Consider the following 21,893-nt stretch of genomic DNA (forward strand, 5'->3'; position numbering starts at 1 on the left):
TGGTACATGGAGTCATCTAAGGGTAGGAAGAGTTATTTGCGTGTGTGTAAAGAAAGCAATATATGAAAGAGTACCAACATTCTGTCATTGATTTATTAGTTCATTCCACACATATTTATCATTCCAAATGCTAAATGTGAACAAAACAGACCAGAAAAACTTTTTCCCTATCCTCATTGTGTTTACATTGTGGGGAGAAATATAATGAACAAGTAAAATACAAAGTATATCGAATATTGATAAGAAGACAAATAGAGCAGGGAGAGAGGATAAAAAGTGCCAGGTGGTGAGTATTAGGGATTTGCCATTCTACAGAGGGTGGTCAGGAGGACGTCAGTGAGAAGGTGACATGGAGCAGGGATCTAACAAAAGTGAAGGATGGGATGTGTGGATGATTGTGGGAAGTATGGTCCTGTCAGAAGAAGCCTCACATGCAAAAGCCCTGAGTAGAAGAGGATTTTGCACGTGTGAGGCACAGCAAGGAGGCTCGTTGCAGAAGTGGAGATAAGTGAGGGCAAGAGGAGAGGGAGGTGAAGTTGGAGAAATGAGATGGACCAGGACCTGGAAGTCCATTTTGAGTACTGTGGTTTTCCCTGACAGTGAGATGGTTTTGAGCAGAAAGAGGTTATGTTATGTTGTCATCTAGTTACTTTAATTGCGGTTTTGAGAAGAGAGTATGGAAGATCTGGTCTTGTTTGAATCCCAGGTGTGAAATCGGAAGGAAATCTCTCCTCCTTGGGCAGCTGAGAACCAATGTGATTGCTGGCTTTATCTATGGATGGTGCTGATGTCTCTACAGTTGAGGATGACAAGAGTATAAGCTTCCATGTCAGAGAGATTTGTGTTTGATGTTGGCCCTTTTACTTACCGGGTGATGTTTGCAAGTAATTCAATCTCAGTGAGCCTTAGTTTCCTCATTTATAAAAACAGAGCTTAGTGTGGAGTTCTTAGTGTAGCATTGTCACATAGTAGGCACACGATGAACATCAAAATTCTTGTGATCTTCCTCCCACCCCCCACCCCATTACACCAAGAGCCTCATGCTTCAGTCTGGCCCCCAGTCTGTGCTCCAAATCAAACTCTGCTCACTGGTGCCTGGTGGAGAGGCCGGTGCATAGGCGTGCTCCTCCCAACCGTGAAGTCAAACGGCGTGACCGTGTGGCCCTGGGCTGAAACCCCAGCCCGAGAAAGGAGGCGTAACCTTGGTCTGTGCCTCTCAGGGTTTCTTTTTAAATCTGTGGACTCTACCTAGGGCACTGGGGAGAAAAGAAAAGCTATTGGTTTGCAACATTCTTCACCCACGCCCTCCAACTACATACACTAAAACGAAGTTGCCTAGACCAACAATTCATGAACTCTTTCATGGCACACATAGAAAATAATAGTTTTTGCATAGGCCATTTGGGTAAATGGATCAAGCCCCCCGTGGCTGTAAGTCACAGATCCTGGAATGTCAACTACTCCAAGTTCTGCCCAGCTGCCTCTACGCAGACCAAGTCATCTTATAGTACTGGGGTCAACAATCTTGGTTTACACACAACTTAGGAGTTTTCTAAGACTTGAGATTTTTGGTGCTAAAACTGGGGAAGTCTCAGGCAAACTGGGGCATGTTTGCACTGACATGTCTGCTGGGAAGCTTTGGACTAGACCACAGCCCGTACCATTTGCTGAGTGTGTGGACGAAATGAGAAAGGTGGAGAATCTAGAGTCTGCTGGATTCAGCCTAGAAAGGGCAAAGAGTCACTGATGGAAGAGGTCTGGCAGGCAAGAGGAAAGGAGCCAAGAATTTTGAGCTGCCTTTTGGGATGCATTCTAGAGAGATTACTTTTTGTGGAGAGCTTAGAGCGGAATAGAAGGAGACCTTGAGAACAGATGTTTTCCAATTATTTTTGGATCCTGGCACCTGTTAGCGTGATTGGGCTTCATGGTGACTCAGTTTTGTGTAGGTAACCCTGGGAAGTAGATAGGAGGCCGTGATAGAGGGGTGCAAGGTTATCAGAGAAAAAGGCTCTGCAAGCTTCTCAACATTGGTTTTTATTCTGATTTTGAAACGTTTTCTTTGAACCGAGCTTGTGTGGCTGATTTTCACTTTCATGACAGCAGAGCATTTTGTTCTCAGGATAGGCCTTAGTTTGAAAGCAAAGGAAGTCCTGTTTCATCTGCTTTCCTCTGCCAGTGTCTTGAGTCCCCACTATGCTATGGCCCAGGCACTTGCTGGGCCTCTCCACATACCCCCCTCCTCCCACATTCAGCCGTTGTTTCACAGGTGAAGAAGGGACCTTATTAACTTCCTTCAAATAATCTTTTTGCTTTAATTTTGTAATTTTTTTTTGAGAGAGAGACATACTGTGACCAGGGGAGGGGCAGAAAGAGAGAAGGACAGAGGATCCAAAGCAGGCTCTGCTCTGTCAGCACAGAGCTGGATGCGGGGCTCAAACCCACAAACCGTGAGATCACGACATGAGCTGAAGTCGGGAGCCCAACAGAGTAAGCCACCCATGCGCCCCTAAATATTCTTTATATGTGTGTGTGTGTGTGTGTGTGTGTGTTTCCATGTTTTTCCATGTTCCTCACCTAACACTCCTCACCTGACCAATGGAGGGAATTACTGAACAGTCACTTCTGTGATTCAAGATAAATTCTGCTTTACTTCTCTTCACTTATCATTTTATTTACTCCGGGCCTGGGGCACTCTACGAACAGCAAGGTAACAAGCCTGCAGTGGCACTGACACCCAACCAGGCCGTTTCTGGCCAACAGTTCACCTCTCTGCTGAGGAGGAGAGAGCTGTGCAAGGTTAACTCCATTTACTAAGCAGTAAGAATGGTGGCAGCTGCCAGAATGATTCCTAAAACCTCAGGTCCTGGAAATTAGGTTGTACTTGCTGTTGGTTTCCTTGCAGTACTGTAAGAGTTATTGAAAGCAGTGAACACACCAATCTTCTTCTTCCTTTAGGAGTTGGTTGGTGGCGTTAAGTTGGATGAAGAGGTAGTAATGCAGGAGATAACAATCAGGTTTAAGGAAGCCTGACAGGCCTGGGTGAAAGGACAAAGGGAAAAGTTTAAAACAGAGAGCAAAGGAATCCTGGTGTGGGAAGGAGAAAAGACATTTTTTTATATCAGGGAGAAGGGACAGAAACCAATTATTTGGAGGGTGAAACAGAAAAAGACCTTGGGGTCTTAGCAGACAGTAAGGTAAAAGGAAATTGTGATTTTATACTAACTCTGTCACTTAATATGTTAGTTTTTCTCTCAAAATGTGTGAGTTTAAGTTGATAGAAGTCTGGTGGCATCTTCAGTAGGACACTTGATGATTCCTTTGGCCTTTACTAAAGTGGCCCTGAGTACTTCCTTCACGGTTGGCTCCGAATATTTCCCACCAGCATCAGCTTTGCCTTCTCTAATTCTTTCATAAAGGAAGTAACAAGTCTGCTCCCTGTCTCTTCTGGTTTGCTTATTTCATAAAAATCATTCCTTTTGGTTTAATCCAAAGAGGTATCGGAAAGACCTTTGTCCCATGATAAAAGGCAAATCCTGAGGAGAGGAAACTCATGAAGTCTTGTTACACATTCAGGTACAGTTTCCGTGAACGGGAACTTGAGATCATTTCCCGAAAGAGCCTAGGAAGGTGGGAGAGAGAAGGCAGCATGCAGACAGGGGATCAGGACATGGAAGGGAGGGGACAAGCAATTCGAGAAGGCAGTCTGCTCCACACCAGTTTTGCCAGCCTTCTCTGCCTGCCCTAGCTGAAACAGGGACTTCTGGAAATCTTCCATGTGTTTTCTGCCTTCATTTTAGTGTTGCCATTTTCTGCATAGTTCTCTGTCTTTTTCAGGCTTGGTTTCAAAATGGTATTTTAAATAATTATTTAAATAATATGATTATAATTAAATAATAAAATAAATAATTATTTAAAATAATCAAGCACAAATGTGTTTCTAACCAGACACCAAAGGGAACAGGTTTTTGTGGGGTTCCCAAACTGTTTTATCTAGAAGGGTTATGCCAATGTGATTTCAGGGATCTGTGAAAATGTTTTTAAAGGAGTATGCACATACCCAAGCGTATAGGTCAGAGACCCCACAAGAAAATCAGGCTCTTGAATGAGCAGAAGCTCTCTCTTGAAGACTGAGACATGGGTTGCTACCAGTACTCTGTGCGGATGGTAGAAAGGAAGCAGGCAAACTTCCCTGGGCCAGGCAGACTTTCCGGTACAGAGTTCTTTATTTGCTTGCTATAAATATCTTCGTTCTTCCCCGGGGAAATTCGTCTAGTGTGGAAGACAAAGTGAAAGGGGGGTGGGGGCGGATTTGAAGATTGAGGTAGGATGAGCTATAGATGACATATTATAAGATTTTCTCCTTGGATTTATTATGGGAAACTAGAAATAGTTTGTGGGGCTTGTGGTCAAACATAATTTCCTCAGAGCTGCTTTAGATTAGAGGCAATGCCAGAATGAAAAGGGAGCCAGAATAAAAATGTTTAATAATCTTTCCTGTTATGAAATATCTTTTTGCATATTTATTTTAGCCAACCTTAAAGAAAGCATTCTATTCACTTCTGAAATTCAACCTGTTTTGGGTTTTTCATCCTTGAAAGAAACCCTAATCTCTTTCATTTAATCAGCAGATCAGACAATGATTCATTAAAAAACTATTTGGGTGCCTATTAAGTAAGTGTCAGGCATGATGCTAGAGATGGAGAAACAAAAATGAATGAAAGCCATCATATATTATTCTAAGGAATTTAGATATTATCCTATAAGCTCTGGGAAGCCATAAACTATTTTTTATTAAACATTTTTTTAATGTTTACTTATTTTTGAGAAAGATAGAGTGTGAGTGGGGGAGGGGCAGAGAGAGAGGGAGCCAAAGAATCCGAAGCAGGCTCCAGGCTCTGAGCAGTCAGCACAGAGCCCAATGTGGGGCTCAAACCCACAGACTGCGAGATCATGACCTGAGCCCAAGTTTGGATGCTTAGCCAACTGAGGCACCCAGGTGCCCCAGCCATAAAGTGTTTTTTAAGTGGATAAATTACATGATCAATTCTATAATTGAGAAAAGTCACTTGGGTGGGAGCGAACATACTAAAGGAGGGCAAGACCATTATAGTATTTGAGATCAATTTGGAAAGAATTGTTATCTAAATAATATTGACTCCTCCAATCCATAAGTATAGTATATATCTCTATTTCTTTTGATCTTCTTTAGTTTCTCTCAGCAAAGTTTTGCTGTTTTCATCAAACAGTCCTTGCACATATTTTATTACATTTATTCCTCAGCATTTCATGATTTTGATTCTACTATAAATGCTACTGTTTTTACATTTCAATTTCTAATTGCTTGTTGCTTGTATATAGGAATGCAGTTGAAAGTTGTGTATATTAACATTGTACCCTTTGATCATGCTAAGCTAGATTATTGGTTCTAAGAGCTTTCTTTAAATGAATTTCTGGGGTGGCTGGGTGGCTCAGTTGGTTAAACATCCAACTCTTGATTTTGGCTCAGGTCATGATCTCATAGTTCAAGAGATTGAGCCCTTTATCACTCATAAGCATCGACCCCTCTTGGGATTCTCTCTCCCTGTCTCCCTCTGCCTCTTCCTTGCTTGTGTGTGCTTTCCCTCCCTCTTTCAAAATAAATAAATCAACTTAAAAATAAATGGATTCCTTAGGAGTCTAAAAAATGAACATGATTATGTTTTCTGCAAAGAGTTTTTTTCTTTTAAAATTGTGTATCTTTTTTATTTCTTGACTTTTGCACTAAAACTGCCAAAATTTTTGAATAGAAGAGGTAGTAGACATTCTCACTTTCTTTCTGAATTTAGTGGGGAAGGGTTTAGTTTTTTACTCCTAAGTATTAAGCTTATTCTGCCCTCTTACGGTCATTAAATGGTTCTTTTTGTGCGTGTGTCAAACTCTGTTTTATTGTAATAGTGAGAATAGTAACAGGAATCACCTTTGGTGCTGGCAGCTCTAGATCCCCTGTCCCCATCCCTCTCAGCCCCAAGGCCTGGGGCACTCACTCCTGCCCTCATGAGGCTCTCCTGCTAGTGTGGACCAGGGGAGGCCTCCCCTTGGGAAAACTACACTGGGTAAGAGGTTCCAGTGTGCGCCAGCTCATGATTAGTGACAAACTCAGTGGCAGCAACAGCAACAAGACTGGACTTGACATTTCAGGAAAGGATGCATAGAAAAGGGAGATCAGACCCACAGCACCACGTGTTAACAGTTCCACCGCAGAAGGCATGACACTGGTGTGCCTGCCCAGGCCAGACCAGGAATAAGAAACACACCCATAGGAGGCCGACTGCATACAGACAGCCATGGACGGGGCCCCGCGCTATCACTCCCAGTATTGGAAAGAACTGACTGAGCACCTCTGTTCACATTCCCTGGAAAGACAGTCAACTTGGGAGTTAATTCTATTTCTGAAAAAGTACTTAGAAGATTGGTATTATTTTTCTGTATGTGTAAAGAATTCACCAGTGCAGTCATTGGGACCTGAGCTTTCTTAATGGGAAGAAGCTATGGCTTCTTTTTTTTTCTTTAATGTTTTATTTTTATTTTTGAGACAGAGACAGAGACAGGGCCTAGTAGTGCAATTGCTGGATTATAGGGTAGTTCTATTTTTAATTTTTTGAGGAACGTCTATACTGTTTTCCAGAGTGGCCACACCAGTTTGCATTCCTACCAGCAGTGCAAAAGAGAGCCTCTTTCTCCATATTCTCACCAACATCTGTTGTTGCCTGAGTTGTTAATATTAGCCATTCTGACAGGTGTGAGGTGGTATCTCATTTAGGTTTTTATTTGTATTTCTATGATGATGAGTGATGTTGAGCATTTTTTCATGTGTCGGTTGGCCACCTGAATGTCTTCTTTGGAGAAGTGTCTATTCATGTCTTTTGCCCATTTCTTCACTGGATTACGATAAGTTGTTTATAGATTTTGGATACTAACTCTTTATCTGATATGTCATTTGCAAATATCTTCTCCCATTCCATCTGTTGCCTTTTAGTTTTGCTTATTGTTTTCTTCTCTAAATTCTTTTTAATAATTGTTAGACCCCTGATTTTATGTTGTTGAGTGCTGGATATTTTGGATAATTTACTGAGTTTTGAATTTTTTCTGAAGAAAGTTAAGTCACTTTTGGATTAGTTTGATCATTTCATAGCTTCTGTTTAAGCTCTTTTATCTTGTATGAATATAGAGTAGCTTCTATTCTAGAAATAAATTTATTTCACCTCTAAGGCATGACCCTTGTACAGTCTACTAGATGCTGTGTGTGTCTGACAAAGTCTCTCCATTCTGGATTGAGAGAATTCAAACGGTTCCTGACTGGTTCTTAACTCCAGGAATTATTCCTCTTTCAGCTCTCTGGTGATGGCTTTTTCCTCAGAAATTGTTCTTATCTGTCCTCATGAGATTTCACCTTATAAATAGGCAAGTTGCTATATAGTTGAAGACTTAAGGTGAACCTTACACAGATTTCTGAAGCTTGCCATATGTAATTTTGTACCCTGAGGTATGTTGCCGTGCAAATTCCAGCAAGTCTGGGTTTCCTGAACTCCCACCTGTGTTTGCCGAACACAGAGGGATTGCTGCAGTTCCCTTGAGATTTTCCTCCCTGTATCACTTCAGTGATGGTAAGGTTCACCTAGTTCCCCCACCCACTGCTTCCATTTCTCAAGAGTAGTAAATGGTTGTGCAATAACTGAAAATAGTTGTTTCTTCCATTTTTTTCTAGTTTTCTACTGGTCTGGAACATAATTCCAGACTGCCTCACTCTCTTATGGAGAGAAATAAAAGTGTATTTTGCCTCTTAGTCTTTACCCTGTTCCCCATTGTTCTCTTCTTCTCTCCACTATCCAGGCCACCACCATTTGTTTTTGTCTTACTTTTTTGGATGAGAGGGGTAGAAAGGGCTTAGAACTTGTGCACAAGTAAAGATAGGTAAGGATAAGAGAGCAAAGCATCAAAGAAGGCAAATATTTCTCCTTCTAAGATTGGTTCCTCCATTAACAAGATTTTCAATCATTATTATGCTAAAGGATTCTCCGTCCCCTTTTTCAGCCTTTCTTAATATTGCTAAGATTGTCTCTTTCTCGCAAGTCTGGTATATTATTATGCTAAAAGAATCTCGGATTTTTTTCTTCTGTTTTAACAAAACTCTTTTATGTTTTGTTCTGCTTTGTTTTTTATGGCTTAGCATCCCAGAAGGAGACCTCAGAAGGTAGTGAGGAGTGGAGAAATCCCTATGATATTACAAAAGTTGGAGAAAGACTGGGTCTTGGGCACCGTGGTTATGAGAACATTCTTCTTGCACTTAATGTTTGCCTCTCATGGAAGCATAGTTTTAATGTCTGCCCACAATCATTTATCGTTCATATTTCTACCTGGGAGAGTATTTATTTAAGAGCTAGGCAGGCCAGCATGAAAACCCTGGGGAACAGACCCAGAAGATAAAGTAAATTTTTCCCATACGACCTGCTTTTTGTTATTTTTTATTTTTTGACTTTGACCTAACTGGTTCTTCTTTTATTTATCTCAAAAGGTACTGAGGTTATTTTTCATAGGCACTGTTTCCTTTAGGTAGAAAGCAGCCACTTTATAAAATAGTTAAACACAATATTTATAAATGTCTCCGTACCTCTGTATTTTAAGAAAATGATATTTAATGTTGACAAATCATCTTTAAACTATGTTGTAATTTTCTTTTATGTAGCACCTATCATCATGCTGTGTATGTACTCGACCAGTCTTTACAGAGTGACTCCTGCTCCACTGCAACCTGTCCTGTTTGTTCTTCACCCTCCCTTCCATATTTACTCTCTGCACTTTGCTGCCCTGCTCTGACCCCCAGGTTTATATAAACATCGGTGGCTCTCTTGCCTTGATGGTCGGATCAGAAAAATTGAGAGTCCCAGAAGAAGGCTGCAGGGAGAAGATTGGAGGGAGAAAGAGAAAGGAAAGGTTATTTAGTTCACCTTCTCTTCCTTCTCACAGTCTGACAGTGGCTCTTGAAGAGTCATTTTCTTCTCTTGCATCAGCTCTCACAGGGCTCAGGCCCCTTCTATTTGTCCCTTCAGGTGTTAGGGTAATGTCAGCTCCTCTCTGTTGTAGTCCCTAGGTAATTCGTTAATGCTTGTTGACTCCCTCAGGTCTACTTGTGCCTCTATAAGTAGTCCCTTCATTAAACTCTCTTCAGTTAAACACTTTTGAGTATGGCTCTTTTTCTTGCAGGGACCCTGACTGATGTAAATCCCTTTTTATACATTGTTTAGAGATCACTTTTCAAAACCTAAGTCAATAACATTGTTTCTCTCTTCTAAACTCTTTAAAGATTATTTATGTATTTATTTATTTATTTATTTATTACAATTGGCAAATCTAAGTTCCTTGATAGAACCTCATGATCTTAACTCTCCAATTTCATCTCATTCCAATGTATCTCTCTCTCTCTTTTAAAATATACTTTCTTTTGTTTTTTAAAAAAATGTTTTTATTTATTTCTGAAAGAGGGAGAGAGAGACAGTATAAGCAGGGGAGGGTCAGAGAGAGAGGGAGATGCAGAATCTGAAACAGGCTCTAGGCTCTGAGCTAGCTGCCAGCACAGAGCCCGATGCTGGGCTCGAACCCACAAACTGTGAGATCATGACCTGAGCCGAAGTCGGAGGCCTAACCGACTGAGCCACCCAGGTGCCCCAGCCAATGTCTTCCTCTCTTAACCTGCTCTAGCCACATGGTCCTCTTTCTTACCCGTGAACATGCCAAGCTTATTCATGCCTTGGTACCTGTACACTTGCTGTTCTCCCAATGTGGTGAAGCCTTCCCTTTTGTCTTTACATGACTGGCCCCTTCTCATTATTCTTGTTTCTCCTCAATTTTCATCTCCTTAGAGAGATCTTCATTAATCAACTTATCTAAATCAATCTCCTCCTCCAATATTCTAAACCCTATAATACCACTATTTGTTATTTTCAAACAGTAATTGTTACTATTAGAAATAATTTAACTTAATTCTCAAGTTGTTTATTATCTGTTCATCCTCACTAAAATGTAAGCAACTATGTTCAAGACCTTTGTATGCCTTGTTCACCATTGTATCTTCAGTCTTAAACCAGTGTGTGGAGACATTAAACACCCTTAATAAATGTTTATGGATGAGTGACTGAAGGGTTAATTTAATGAAAGATTGAAATAATAAATAAAGCTGAAGATATCAAAGAATTCTTAATCCCCTGGACAGTGAGTATATAAATCTATTCTTAGAAGATGTATTCTGTTCCATCTGTAATTCTGGATAAAAGAACAGAACCATTGGTATCAGTGCAAGCCAGTCTGACTTGGGAGAAGAAAAGAGGATTGAGCAAAATGGAGCTGAGAATGTGGCAAAGACTGTGAGCAGGAAACTGATCATGGACCGATGTTTCAGTGAGCATAATTGCCCTGTTTTAAAGGGGAAAATACAATAGAAAATAAAATCAAGCTAGATCCAGAATGGACTGTCTCAATAAAGGCCAAAAGAACACCAGGAGCCATAAAACTAACCTAATTTGAAGCCAGTGGAATAGCTAAATTCATGGGAATATGAGAGAAGTACCCACAACAAACCCAGACAGATATTACCCTAGATGTTATAAGTGTATTTCTGTAGTTCTTTGCTTCTCCAGTGTAGCATATGTGTTTAGGAGATGTTCCCTCTCAAGTCATTTGGTCACCTGCAACTATCCTTGATCACCTAGATATCAGCAGAGAAGACTTGGAGTTTCTCAGTGGGATTTGTCAATGAGTGCCTTTCTAGCAGAAGGATTCCTTCTCTTGAGATGCTACCCCTCTGTTTGAAACTCAGTATGCCTGTACATATGGATTCTTTCAGGAGTCTCTGTGGTCTCTGGTGTCTCTGTAGAGTGAACTATGCTACCTTTTTTACCTCCCATTTGAAACTCAGTTTTTATGTCTGGCTATACGAGACTCCCAAACTCTGGTTCTTCCCAGTCATACCTAACATTACACTGACTGTTATGTCCATCCTGTCTTTCTACAAAAGGATGGTGCATCCCGTCTCTAAACCCATTGCTTATTTATCCAGAGGCTGATTAGGCTACCTCATTGTCCTAAAATTTAATTTCATTAGTCAAAAATATCAAATTAACTAGATACCAATAAAATATGTTGATTACTGATCCTCATACCAAATGAAACTGACTCCTCCCCAGTGGCTCCTAAAATTCTTAATGGCCTGGAGAACAGTCTTTAAGCCTCTTTAGTAGGAATGAAGAGAAGCTGTGCTCAAACTCTGGTTCTTCCCAGTCATACCTAACATTACACTGACTGTTATGTNAATATATAAAAATAAGATAACTATGTTTCCCTGAGGGAATTCTTCTAGAACAGCACTGTTTAGTATAACCTTCTTTGATGATGGAAATGTTCTATATCTGTGCTCTCCACTGCAGAAACTACTAGTCACATAAGGCTGTTGAACATGTGAAATGTAGGTCATATGGTGAGCAACTAAATTTTAGATTTTATTCAAATATAAATAATTTAAAAATGTTTATTTATTTTAAGAGAGGGGCAGAAAGAGAGCGTGCAGCAAAAGGGTGGAGAGAGAGAAAGAGAGAAAATCCCAAGCAGGGTGTGAGCTGTCAGTGCAGAGCCTGATGTGGGGGTCAAACTCATAAACCCTGAGGTCATGATCTGAGCTGAAACCAAGAGTCATATGGTTAACTGACTGAGCCACCCAGGTGCCCCAATAATTTAATTTTAAATCCAAAAAGCCACATGAGCCTGGGTGGCTACCATATTTGACAACTCAATTTTAGAATCTGTCTACAAATACATCACAAGTACAAAATTTTGTGCTTCCACTTGTTTATGAGGTGTGATTCAGTGAAGGGATTGGCAAGAATCAGAACTATGTTGGAAGGGCACCACACATAAACAAGAATATGTCTTGTTCGGGCACCAATTTACAAAGGGCGTTACTTCTTATTTCTATTCATTCCGGAAATCATACTAAATAGAACCAAATAATGTGTGGCTAATGTTAATCCCCAACTGATTTTTTATGCGGTATTGATAAAACTTGTACTCAATATGGTTAAGGAAGTCTATGACATTTTTTCTTTGTTTTGAGATGGTACTGCCAATTCACTATCAACAAAACCCCATGCTAATTCTTTAATATACATGATTGCTGAAGAGTCAGTATCAGTCCTGGAAAACCCAAATGCTATTATCTCTCTCTGACATTGCTCAAAGTCCATCCTTTAAAGTAGACAGCCACTCTGCATTAGTTGTAGAATTGCATTAACTATAGTCTAAAGCTTTAGCTAACTCTTTTTGTATTTCATGAAGTTGTGTAATGTTGGTCTCTGGCTCTTTTCCAGTGTGAATTAACTCTACTTGTGCTTTCTATAAAAGTTTCCCTCAGTGTCCTTCAAGAAGCAGACACCATGATGGGATTAAACACGCATGTCAGGGTTCTATTAGGGGACGGTGCTTTTGTGAAAGAAAGTAGGGAGGCACCCCAGTGAAGGTTGGGAGAACCATCTGACCACTATTCACGTTTAACCCAGAGAGAAAGAATGGTGAGTGGAGTGCCACACAGATTCAACAAAGCCATCAGGGAATCCCCCAGACAAAGTTAGCCAATAAAAATCTCATGTTTCTCTGGAATGGCATCTCCTTTAGTATCACTACTGTACTAAGTCACTGGCTGGAAATGCATAGAAAGAGCCCATGGAAGAAGCAGCCTGAAAGCAAATACTGGCATGGATTTCCAAGCTGGGGTCAATTACACTCTGTAGTAGAAAGTAGGCAAAACACATTGTCATGGCCCCCTGCACGTTATACAGTGCTTGTACTGTCCTTGATTCAGTTATGATGGATAGGCAAGAAAATGAAAGATGAAAGATAGGATGGCTAGAAAATAAAAAATCTGAACATTTCATAGGAAACTCTACTCCATGACTCAGAATTATACCACCCCCCTTTTCCCCTAAGGTTAATTCCAATCCTTCTTTATCAAATGTTTCCATTGGCTCTAAAACTAGGTTTAGCAGCCAACTTCTCACCATCTTTCTGGGCTTTTCAGTTAAACTGTTAACATACCCATTTACAAATGGATCACAGTGGATCTGGCCAAGCAGGGATACATTAGTAATGCTTGGGGATGGAAAAACTGAACGAGTATTATTTTTAAACCACTTCGGTCCAATTCTAGCCTTTTTTTTTAATTTCCAGAATATACCGAGGAGAAGCTTTTTCTACTTGTAAGCTGCTATTATCAATTTATCTGTAGTTTTGAGGTCTTTGAAGGAGGCTGATAAATAGCCTACTTCCTCATTCAGTTTCAAAATAATTGAGAAATAAGAAAAAAGTCAGTAGATAGGCTCAAAAAATGCCCTTAATTACTGACAAATCTACTACTGGAGAGTTTGACTTATATCTGTGGACAAATTGGCTTCTTAATGCTGACTCTAAATTAGGAGGTTCAGCTGTTCAGCTTTGCCTGCACTATAACAGAGCAGAAATCCCCATTGCCAAAGTATAATCTACCCAACTATAGAAGAGAGACATGTTTCTTGAAAGCTCTCACAGTTTCTCTCTCAAATTCAACAATGCAGTTAAGTCATGCCTACTCTACCAGGACTGAATTAGTTAAAGAGGCAGAGAAGAGGAGGGGGTGCCTGTGTGACTCAGTGGGTTAAGCATCCAACTTCGGCTCAGGTCATTATCTCCTGGTTCCTGGGTTGGAGCCCACATTGCACTTTGTGTTGACAGCCCAGAGCCTGAAGCCTGCTTTGGATTCTGTGTCTCCCTCTCTCTCTGCCCCTCCCCTGCTCATGCTCTCTCTCTTTCTCAGTTTCTCAAAAATAAATAAATGGTAAAAAAAAAAAAAAGATATAAAAAAAAAGAGGCACAGAGGGGTGAAGGGTGTAAATTAGTGGAAGGCAAGGTCAATGGTGGGGAAGATGCATGCCCTCCCCAACATGAAAGTCAAAGTACCATGATGACACATGTGAGGGAACACAGGGACTCAATAATGAAATAGAGGCCAATTATTCTCTTGTTTTTGGATGTCCTTAAAATTATTTTGAGAATTCTGGTATTCAGCGAATAGTTATATTTACATACTTTTCTTTCTGGATCCTTGAAAATATATTTTCCTTTTCTGTTTTGGCTCAAAATTTTGGGTCAAAGTGTTTTTAGAGAAGCTCATGTGTGCTATGGATTCTCCCTACCAAAAATGTATGCAAACTCAATTTCTGCCTCAGTAGTTAAAAAACAAACTGGTTTCTTTCTTGACTGAAAACTCCAGGTCTCCTTCCTTTTTTTAAAATTTCTTTAATGATTTATTTATTTTTGAGAGAGAGAGATAGAGAGAGAGACAGAGACAGAGAGAGAACAAGCAGGGAAAGACACACAGAGACAAGGAGACACAGAATCTGAAGCAGGCTCCAGGTTCTGAGCTGTCAGCACAGAGCCTGACAGGGGAGCCGAAGTTAGATGCCCAACCGACTGAACCACCCAGGGGCTCTTCCAGGTGTCTTCTCTACACTGTTTTTATTTTGCATTTACACACACACACACACACACACACACACACACCCTGGACTTGAGGTTCTAAAGGCCCTTTCTTTCATTTCTGCTTTTCTTAAGCTCACTTGAGAGAAGCCAAAATCACTATAATCCTGACTTTTGACCTTGGGGAGCTGATGTGAAATGGCCCATAAACTCATTCTAAGAAAAGATTACTTAATGCCATTTCTGTATTATCGTGGAATTAAATCCTCTTTCTCAAACTCACTTTTATATTATCTTTCTCAGGTCAGAAACGCAACCTCAATTTTATGGATTTGGGGGAAAATTATAGTCATTGAGTCATTCCATATTGTGAGGTAGCATAATGCATTGGGTAGGAGCCCATAGCTATACTTAAGTCCTAGCTCTTTGACCTTGTACATACTACCAGACCTACCTGGGACTTACATTCTTCATGAAATGAGGACAAAGGCAGTAGCTATGTTACAGGGCTATGGTGAGGCTTGTAGGAGAGGATGTATGTAAAGCATTTAGTATGGTGCCTGACTGTAATTCACAGGCAATAAAAATAAGCCGTTCTTATTGTTATTTTTATTCAACTTTACATTAATAGCATCTGCCACAAGAGGTGACACAGAATAAGCACTCAAGAAATATTTACTAAATGAATGACTAAGACAAGTCTAGTCACTTTGTTCCTCCTGTGCTCTTACAATAGTTTATGTCATTCTATGATAGAATTCAAAAAGGACTTGCCACCCTTATGTCCTTTTGTGACCAGAAGAATCCATCTGAAAATATGATGCTAAATAATGTGGTATCTCCAGCTATTATCCTATTGAAAGAATATCTGTTGCACTCATATTTACTCAGAAGCTTCTCTTTAAAATAAATCAAAATGCTTGCACACACTAAGTGAGCACACTCATTAAGAGTTTTATTGCAGAGATTTCTAATCTATTTGTTGGAACAGATTCTTTTCAAGAATTGGTGCAATTTGTTGACACCCAAAAGTCAAACTAAGTTAGGATTGATGTGACAAGTAGAAATAATCATTTCTAGAATCATTTGCCCTTTTTTCCTTTTTACAGATATACCATATCTATAAAGATGATAGATGATAGATAGATAGATAGATAGATAGATAGATAGATAGATAGATAGATGTTTTGAGATTAATTTTACTATTTCATAGATTCTGGATAATTATCACCAAGCTTTTCACCTCAGGACATCAGCAAAAGTTTTCATATCAGTAAACACAGGTTGAACAAGTGTCTTTAAAAACCGGTCCCATTCCTTTCGTGTTCTTTCTCACATGATTTCCCTCATCTGCCTTGCTGGACAGATAGAATCTTACGAGCATGTCAGCTTGCCAAATAATTGAAATTCTTTTCAGTAATATAGGATCCAAATCAAAAACATTCCTGGAGACTAGTAAATTTACAAATGTTATTGCTTATACAGATGTGTGTTGGAATGAAATAAAATGCTAGGTATGACAACAACAAATTATAGAACTATGAGGCTGCCTTCAGGCACATGAATATATACATGAGGGTAGAAATATTTTGGTGGGAATCATTACTAAGGATGTGGGATCTTTGAAACAATATTTGGGAACAGAGGATTCCAAGTTAAAACCAAGGGGCCCAGTCAATAAATATTTCTTGAGCACTAATTATGTGACAATCACAGAGGATACGGCTGCGAATGAGACACACACAGCTCTACACTGGGCTTGTAGCCAGATGCAGAAAACAGACATTAAGTAAGCAAATAAATAATCCAGGAGAGTGCAGTGCTCTAAAGAAGTTCAGGGTCTAGTTGGATTTATGGTAAGTGTAGGTTAGGGAGGAGAGGGATCTTACTTAGTCTGGGAGGCTAAGAAAGGCTTCTTTCTCAAGGAAATGGTGCCTACAACAAGACTTAAGGAAAGAAGGGAAATGGTGTGGCTAGGAAAGAAGGGAAATTCCTCTCTCTAGGCGAAGAGTACACCATTGACAAAGACCCATGCGGAGAGTTGAGAGAAATCTAGTGCATTAGCTTGCTAGGGCTGCTGTAGCAAAGAACCGCAGACTGGATGGCTTAAACAACAGAAATTTATTGTCTCACAGTTCTGGAGTCTAGAAGTCCAACATCAAGGCATTGGCAGGGTTGGCTCCCTCTAAAGACTATGAGGGAAAATCTGTTTCATGTTTCTCTGCAGTTGCTGGTAGATTGCTAGCAATCTCTGGTGTGTTTTGACTTGTGAAAGCATCACTGATTTCTGCCTATCTCTTCATATGGTGTTCTCTGTGTGTGTGTTTATGTCTAAATTTCCCCCTTTTGTAAGAAACCTAGTCATATTAGATTAGAGGTCCACCCTGCTTCAGAGTGACCTTGTGTTCACTAATTATGTCTGCAATGGCCCTATATCCAAAGAAGGTCACATTCTGAAGTACTGGGAGTTAGAACTTCAATGTATAACAGTTTAGGGGAATGTAATTCAGTTCATAATGCCCAGCATGCCTAGCCTGGGGAGAGGGATAAGGATTGTGTTTTGATGCGGTATTAGAAAGATAATTAGGGGGGCGTCTGGGTGGCTCAGTCGGTTAAACGTCCAACTTTGGCTCAGGTCATGATCTCATCGTTCGTGGGTTCAAGCCCCACGTTGGGCTCTGTGCTGACAGCCAGCTCAGAGCCTGGAGCCTGTTTCAGATCTTGTGCCTCCCTCTCTCTCTGACCCTCCCCTGCTCACGCTGTCTCTCTCTCTCTCTCTCTCTCAGAAATAAATTTTTTAAAAATACATTTAAAAAAATGAAAGATAATTGGGGTCCAGGCACATAACACATTTTTACGTCAGGTTAGGATTTTGCATATTTTTCTAAGGGCCATGGCAAGGCATTTAATAGTTAGGGTTTTTAAAACAATTTTAATGTCTATTTATTTTTGAGAGGTGGGCAGGTGGGAAGAGGGCAGAGAGAGAGGGAGACACAGAATCCAAAGCAGAACCCAAACAAGCTCCAGGGTCTGAGCTGTCAGCACAGATCCGATGCTGGACTTGAACCTATGAACCAGGAGTTCATGACCTGAGCTGAAGTTGGACACTCAGCCCACTGAGCCACCCAGGGGCCCCTATCAGTTAGTTTTAAGCAAGGAAATAGAAGCTATCAGATTTGTGTCTTTAAGGGGTTGCTCTGGTTTCAGGGTGGGAGACTGATTTGTAGGTGGGTGAGACACTAATTATATCACATCCCTGCACTTCTCTTCATTAGCATTCTTTTAGTTCTTCTCTTAGATCTACTTCTCCCTACCCCAATGCCATGAATGCCATTTACCCGGTCTTCGGGGTACCTAAATCTCTTCCTTGTGGGAAATACTGTTTTGGGAAACTTTCTATGCTACTGAATTCATTTGTATTACAGAGTTTAACTTGGCACGAAGGATTTAATGAACTTAACTCTTGATCTTTTGAGAGCACTGATACTTCACACTGGAGCTCTGATGAACATATTGCTAATAAAAGTGTTTCGCAATGAATAAAAAGACAATTTGTGTGTGGGTATTAAATTCATATAAAATCAAGTATTTAAGTCTGGGCTTTTACAAAGTCATGGGAAGGTTCTGGAAGTTCCTTTTTGGTCAGTGGCTTGCATAAGCAAAAAGCAAGTCTGATTCAGGTGACTTTCCCAGAGCTCCTTCTGGCTGTCCCCTGTAAGCTGCAGGATTTCAGGTCTCAGACCCCACATTATCCGCAAGCCCTCGTGGGTACTTATGCTGATAGGCAGAAAACTACTTTTAGTGATCTAATCTTCTCATAGGATTATGGCTGGGGATAATACAACTTTACTAAATGCCCGTGGGAATTTAAAGATAGCCTTTGTAGTGAAGGTAATCTATTGTCATACCGCATGGTAGTAAATTGGAAGGATATTGGAAGTGATTAACAGACCAATTAAAAGATATAATGAAGGGGCCTGTGAGTCTAAGTTGCTAAGAGAGAAGAAAGAGCCATCATTTAAAAATTGATCTGAAACCTTAACATGTGCTTCTGTGATCATTGTCAGGATACACAGGTCACTCTTTTTGTTGTACTCTTTTTTTTTTTTAATATTTTTATTTATTTCTAAGAGAGAGACAGCGTGAGCAGGGGAGGGTCAGAGGGAGAGGGAGATACAGACTGAAATAGGCTCCAGGCTCTGAGCTGGCAGTCAGCACAGAGCCCGACGCGGGGCTCGAACCCACGAACCGCGAGATCATGACCTAAGCGAAAGTTGGACGCTTAACCGACTAAGCCACCCAGGCGCCCCTCTTTTTGTTTTACTCTTAAAGCAAAAGTCTCTGTTTCTTTTGTTACATGTATTAACATTCAGAACTGGAACATACTTGAGCAATTCTTTGTTCAGGACCTTCTCCGCTAGATAGGGGTCATGTTATAAGCTAATTTAACAAAGAGAACCCAAGCTAAAGTAGTCTAAGAGAAGTGCTTTTTCTTTTCTCTCCCATAGGTCGTGGTGTAGGCCTAGAGATAAGTGATATAAGTGGTTGGACTTCAATGTTCAGTGACGTCTGTCAGGAGCCCAGGCTGGTGGGGAGGCTCTGCTATCCCCATCCTGTGGCTCCCAGGCCGGATCTAAGGTAGTGACTGCGGTTGTCATTACCCAACCAGTGGGAGCAGGAAGAGTACAGGTAAGTGGCTTCATCTTTAAAGAAATGGTATAAAGAAGGCAAAATCACCTTTGGTATTTCATGACCACTTCTAGCTAAAACAGTGTCTAGCTAGGCACCCCTGTGCCTAAATAAAACATGGGGGGATTTATTACTAAAATGGATGCTGGGGGAATGAATGGTTTACATTATACTTTCATCCTCTGATGGGGGAATTAAGACCCAGAGAAGGGAAGTGATGAGCCAAAGTCCCATGGCTATTGAAACTTAGATTTCCAGACTCTTAGTAAGGACCAAACTTCACTAAATGTCCCTGGAAACTGGCCCTTTCCCTTTCCCTTCATGTTGCTGATATTTAGAAATAAAATCAACTGGACAAAGGTCAGGAGCTTATCATTTGATTTTCAGGCATTTATAAGAATTAATTAAAACAATTTATTAATGTTTATTTTAGAGAGAGAGGGCACATGTGAGGGAGGGGTAGAGAGAGACGGAGACACAGAATTTCAAGCAGGCTCAAGGCTCTGAACTGTCAGTCAGCACAGAACTTGACGTGTAGCTCAAACTCATGAACTATGAGATCATGACCTGAGTTAAAGTCAGATGCTTATCCAACTGAGCCATCCAGACTGCCCAGGAATTAATTATTTTTAAGGATTGGTCTGAAAGGGCTTTCAGTACTGAATGTTTATCAGAATAGAAAGATAACAGTAAGCTTTTCTTTACTTGCTTTAGAATAGTTTTCATCATACCAATATGCTGCTCTCAATCCTAAATTCATATTGACCCATCTTTGCTCCCTTTATACATTTTCAAATTAAAAATATAGCTTTCTGAGGAAATCTGTCACTGATGACTCTAGTTAGCTTTGTCATATATCATCTTTCATTCTGAAATTATCACACCATTTGCTCAAAGTACAGGTAACTTGACATAGAATGTGATCACTCCATTTCTATTAATAGAATTCTTTAATTCCTATTTTCATAGATCTCTTCCCCACCACTTCATTGAGAGAAACATGAATCAAGCAAACTAAATAGGCAAGTATTGGGTATGAGATTTCATAAGTGTGGAAACAAAGAACTATATTTCATTCTTTTGTTGATATCTGTATTAAATGTAATACTTTTCAAAAAGATCTAATTTATCTCTGTTTTGTTCTTAGAATTGTACTGCCTTTGAGGGAGTTTCTGACTAATGTTAAAAAATCTGTGTCTAAAAGTGGTGCGTCAGATTCTCTTGGGCTTTGTCAGGTAATAAGATTTCAGTTTCTGTTTTCTCTCGATCAGTTCTGGGCAAGATTGCTTCCCCTTTATGGGATAGCAACGTTTTAGCTCCAGAGATGATATCTGTCTCCGTTACACACTGGAGAAAGCCTAGAGTTGTATTTTTCTGAGATGAAGATGTTTTAATACTATATATCCCCTTATACGACTATTCAAGGTGTGTTTGTGACTAAGTATTAAGACTTTTAAAGGCCCTTAGGAAAACAAGTATTAGGATAGAAGTTGTTTTCGTTAGATACAGTAAAGGTAGTTTTTCTTGTCCCTTTCTTAAATTTCCTGAATTTGTTTATCAAGTCTTGCCAACTCTAAGAATAACATACAAAGGGGGAAGTGAGAATGCAGGTACTCAAAACAATGGTTGGATCATTTTATTCCTAAATTCAAACATTTGAAATTTTATTTTTCTTATCTTGGATCTTTTTTATTTAAGAGAACTTTGCTCGGTAACTTTCTTGCCCTACCTCCAAACAAACCAACATTTTTCTACCTTCTCTTTTCTCATTTATATATTTCTATTACACATTCCCTTATTCAGACCTAGACACATCATGCTGGTTTGTCTCCAAGTAGGAACCGCACAAAAACCCAGTAGGTGAGACAGGAAGCCGGCAAAATGGAAAGCTTCTGCTTATTATTGGTACCCAGGAACTGTACTCATAGACTAGCTGTATTATCAACCTCTGCTTCATAGACTTCTGTTTGCTCTGAACTGATTCTTGACCCCTTGTCTGGTAGCCTTTGTCTACTAGAATGAAGGCATACTTCCACTGCCCATGGCTCATAGGGTTCCAGAACACCTTAACTTATATGCTCTGGGCCCTTTGCGGAGTCTGACCCAATTCTATAGACCATCCCAGGTCCCTGGCCTTGTCTCAGCTTTCTTAGTGATCTCATGTCCATGACTAACATAATTTCTTCTTTAAAAGGCTATGAGCAAGCAGCTATGTCATGTTAGAAATTTCAAAAGGAATGCCTGGGTGGCTCAGTTGGTTAAGCGTCCAACTCTTGATGTCAGCTCAGGTCATGATCTCATGCACGAAGCCTGCTTGGGATTCTCTCTCCCTCTCTTTGTACCCCTCCCCCGCTCGTGTGCACATTCTCTCTCTCTCTCTTTTTCTCTTTCTCTCTCTCTTGCACACCTGTGCATGCATGAAAAGAAATTTCAAAAATTCAAGGAACATATAATAATATTGCTCCTTCCAGTGAAAGTTTAACAGCAAAATCAAAACACATTTATTTAATTTAATTATGTATATATAATTCATTTTAATTACATGCATGGTGTTTATTGTGCTAGGAATAACATTTTAATAGTAAGCTATCAATTGAAATGAAAATAGTAATATTTCTATACAGCTAAGGTAAATAAGATAGACTAGAAAGTAGGTCAGAGATGGGAGAATA

At 40.1% G+C, this 21,893-nt stretch overlaps 1 long non-coding RNA gene across 3 annotated transcripts in view; it reads left to right on the forward strand.

The window, feature by feature from the left end:
- Positions 1 to 20,273, forward strand: part of LOC144220793 (uncharacterized) — a 51,854-nt gene extending 31,581 nt beyond the window's left edge. For all 3 annotated transcript variants that reach the window (XR_013331859.1, XR_013331861.1, XR_013331860.1), the window contains 2 exons: positions 19,041 to 19,221; positions 20,191 to 20,273. This is a non-coding gene — a long non-coding RNA (uncharacterized LOC144220793). The remainder of the gene's footprint in view (positions 1 to 19,040; positions 19,222 to 20,190) is intronic.
- Positions 20,274 to 21,893: the final 1,620 nt, after the last annotated feature.

This window comes from Crocuta crocuta, unplaced genomic scaffold (assembly GCF_008692635.1).
Source record: "Crocuta crocuta isolate KB4526 unplaced genomic scaffold, BGI_CrCroc_1.0 scaffold1, whole genome shotgun sequence".
NCBI classification, from domain to species: Eukaryota; Metazoa; Chordata; class Mammalia; order Carnivora; family Hyaenidae; genus Crocuta; species Crocuta crocuta.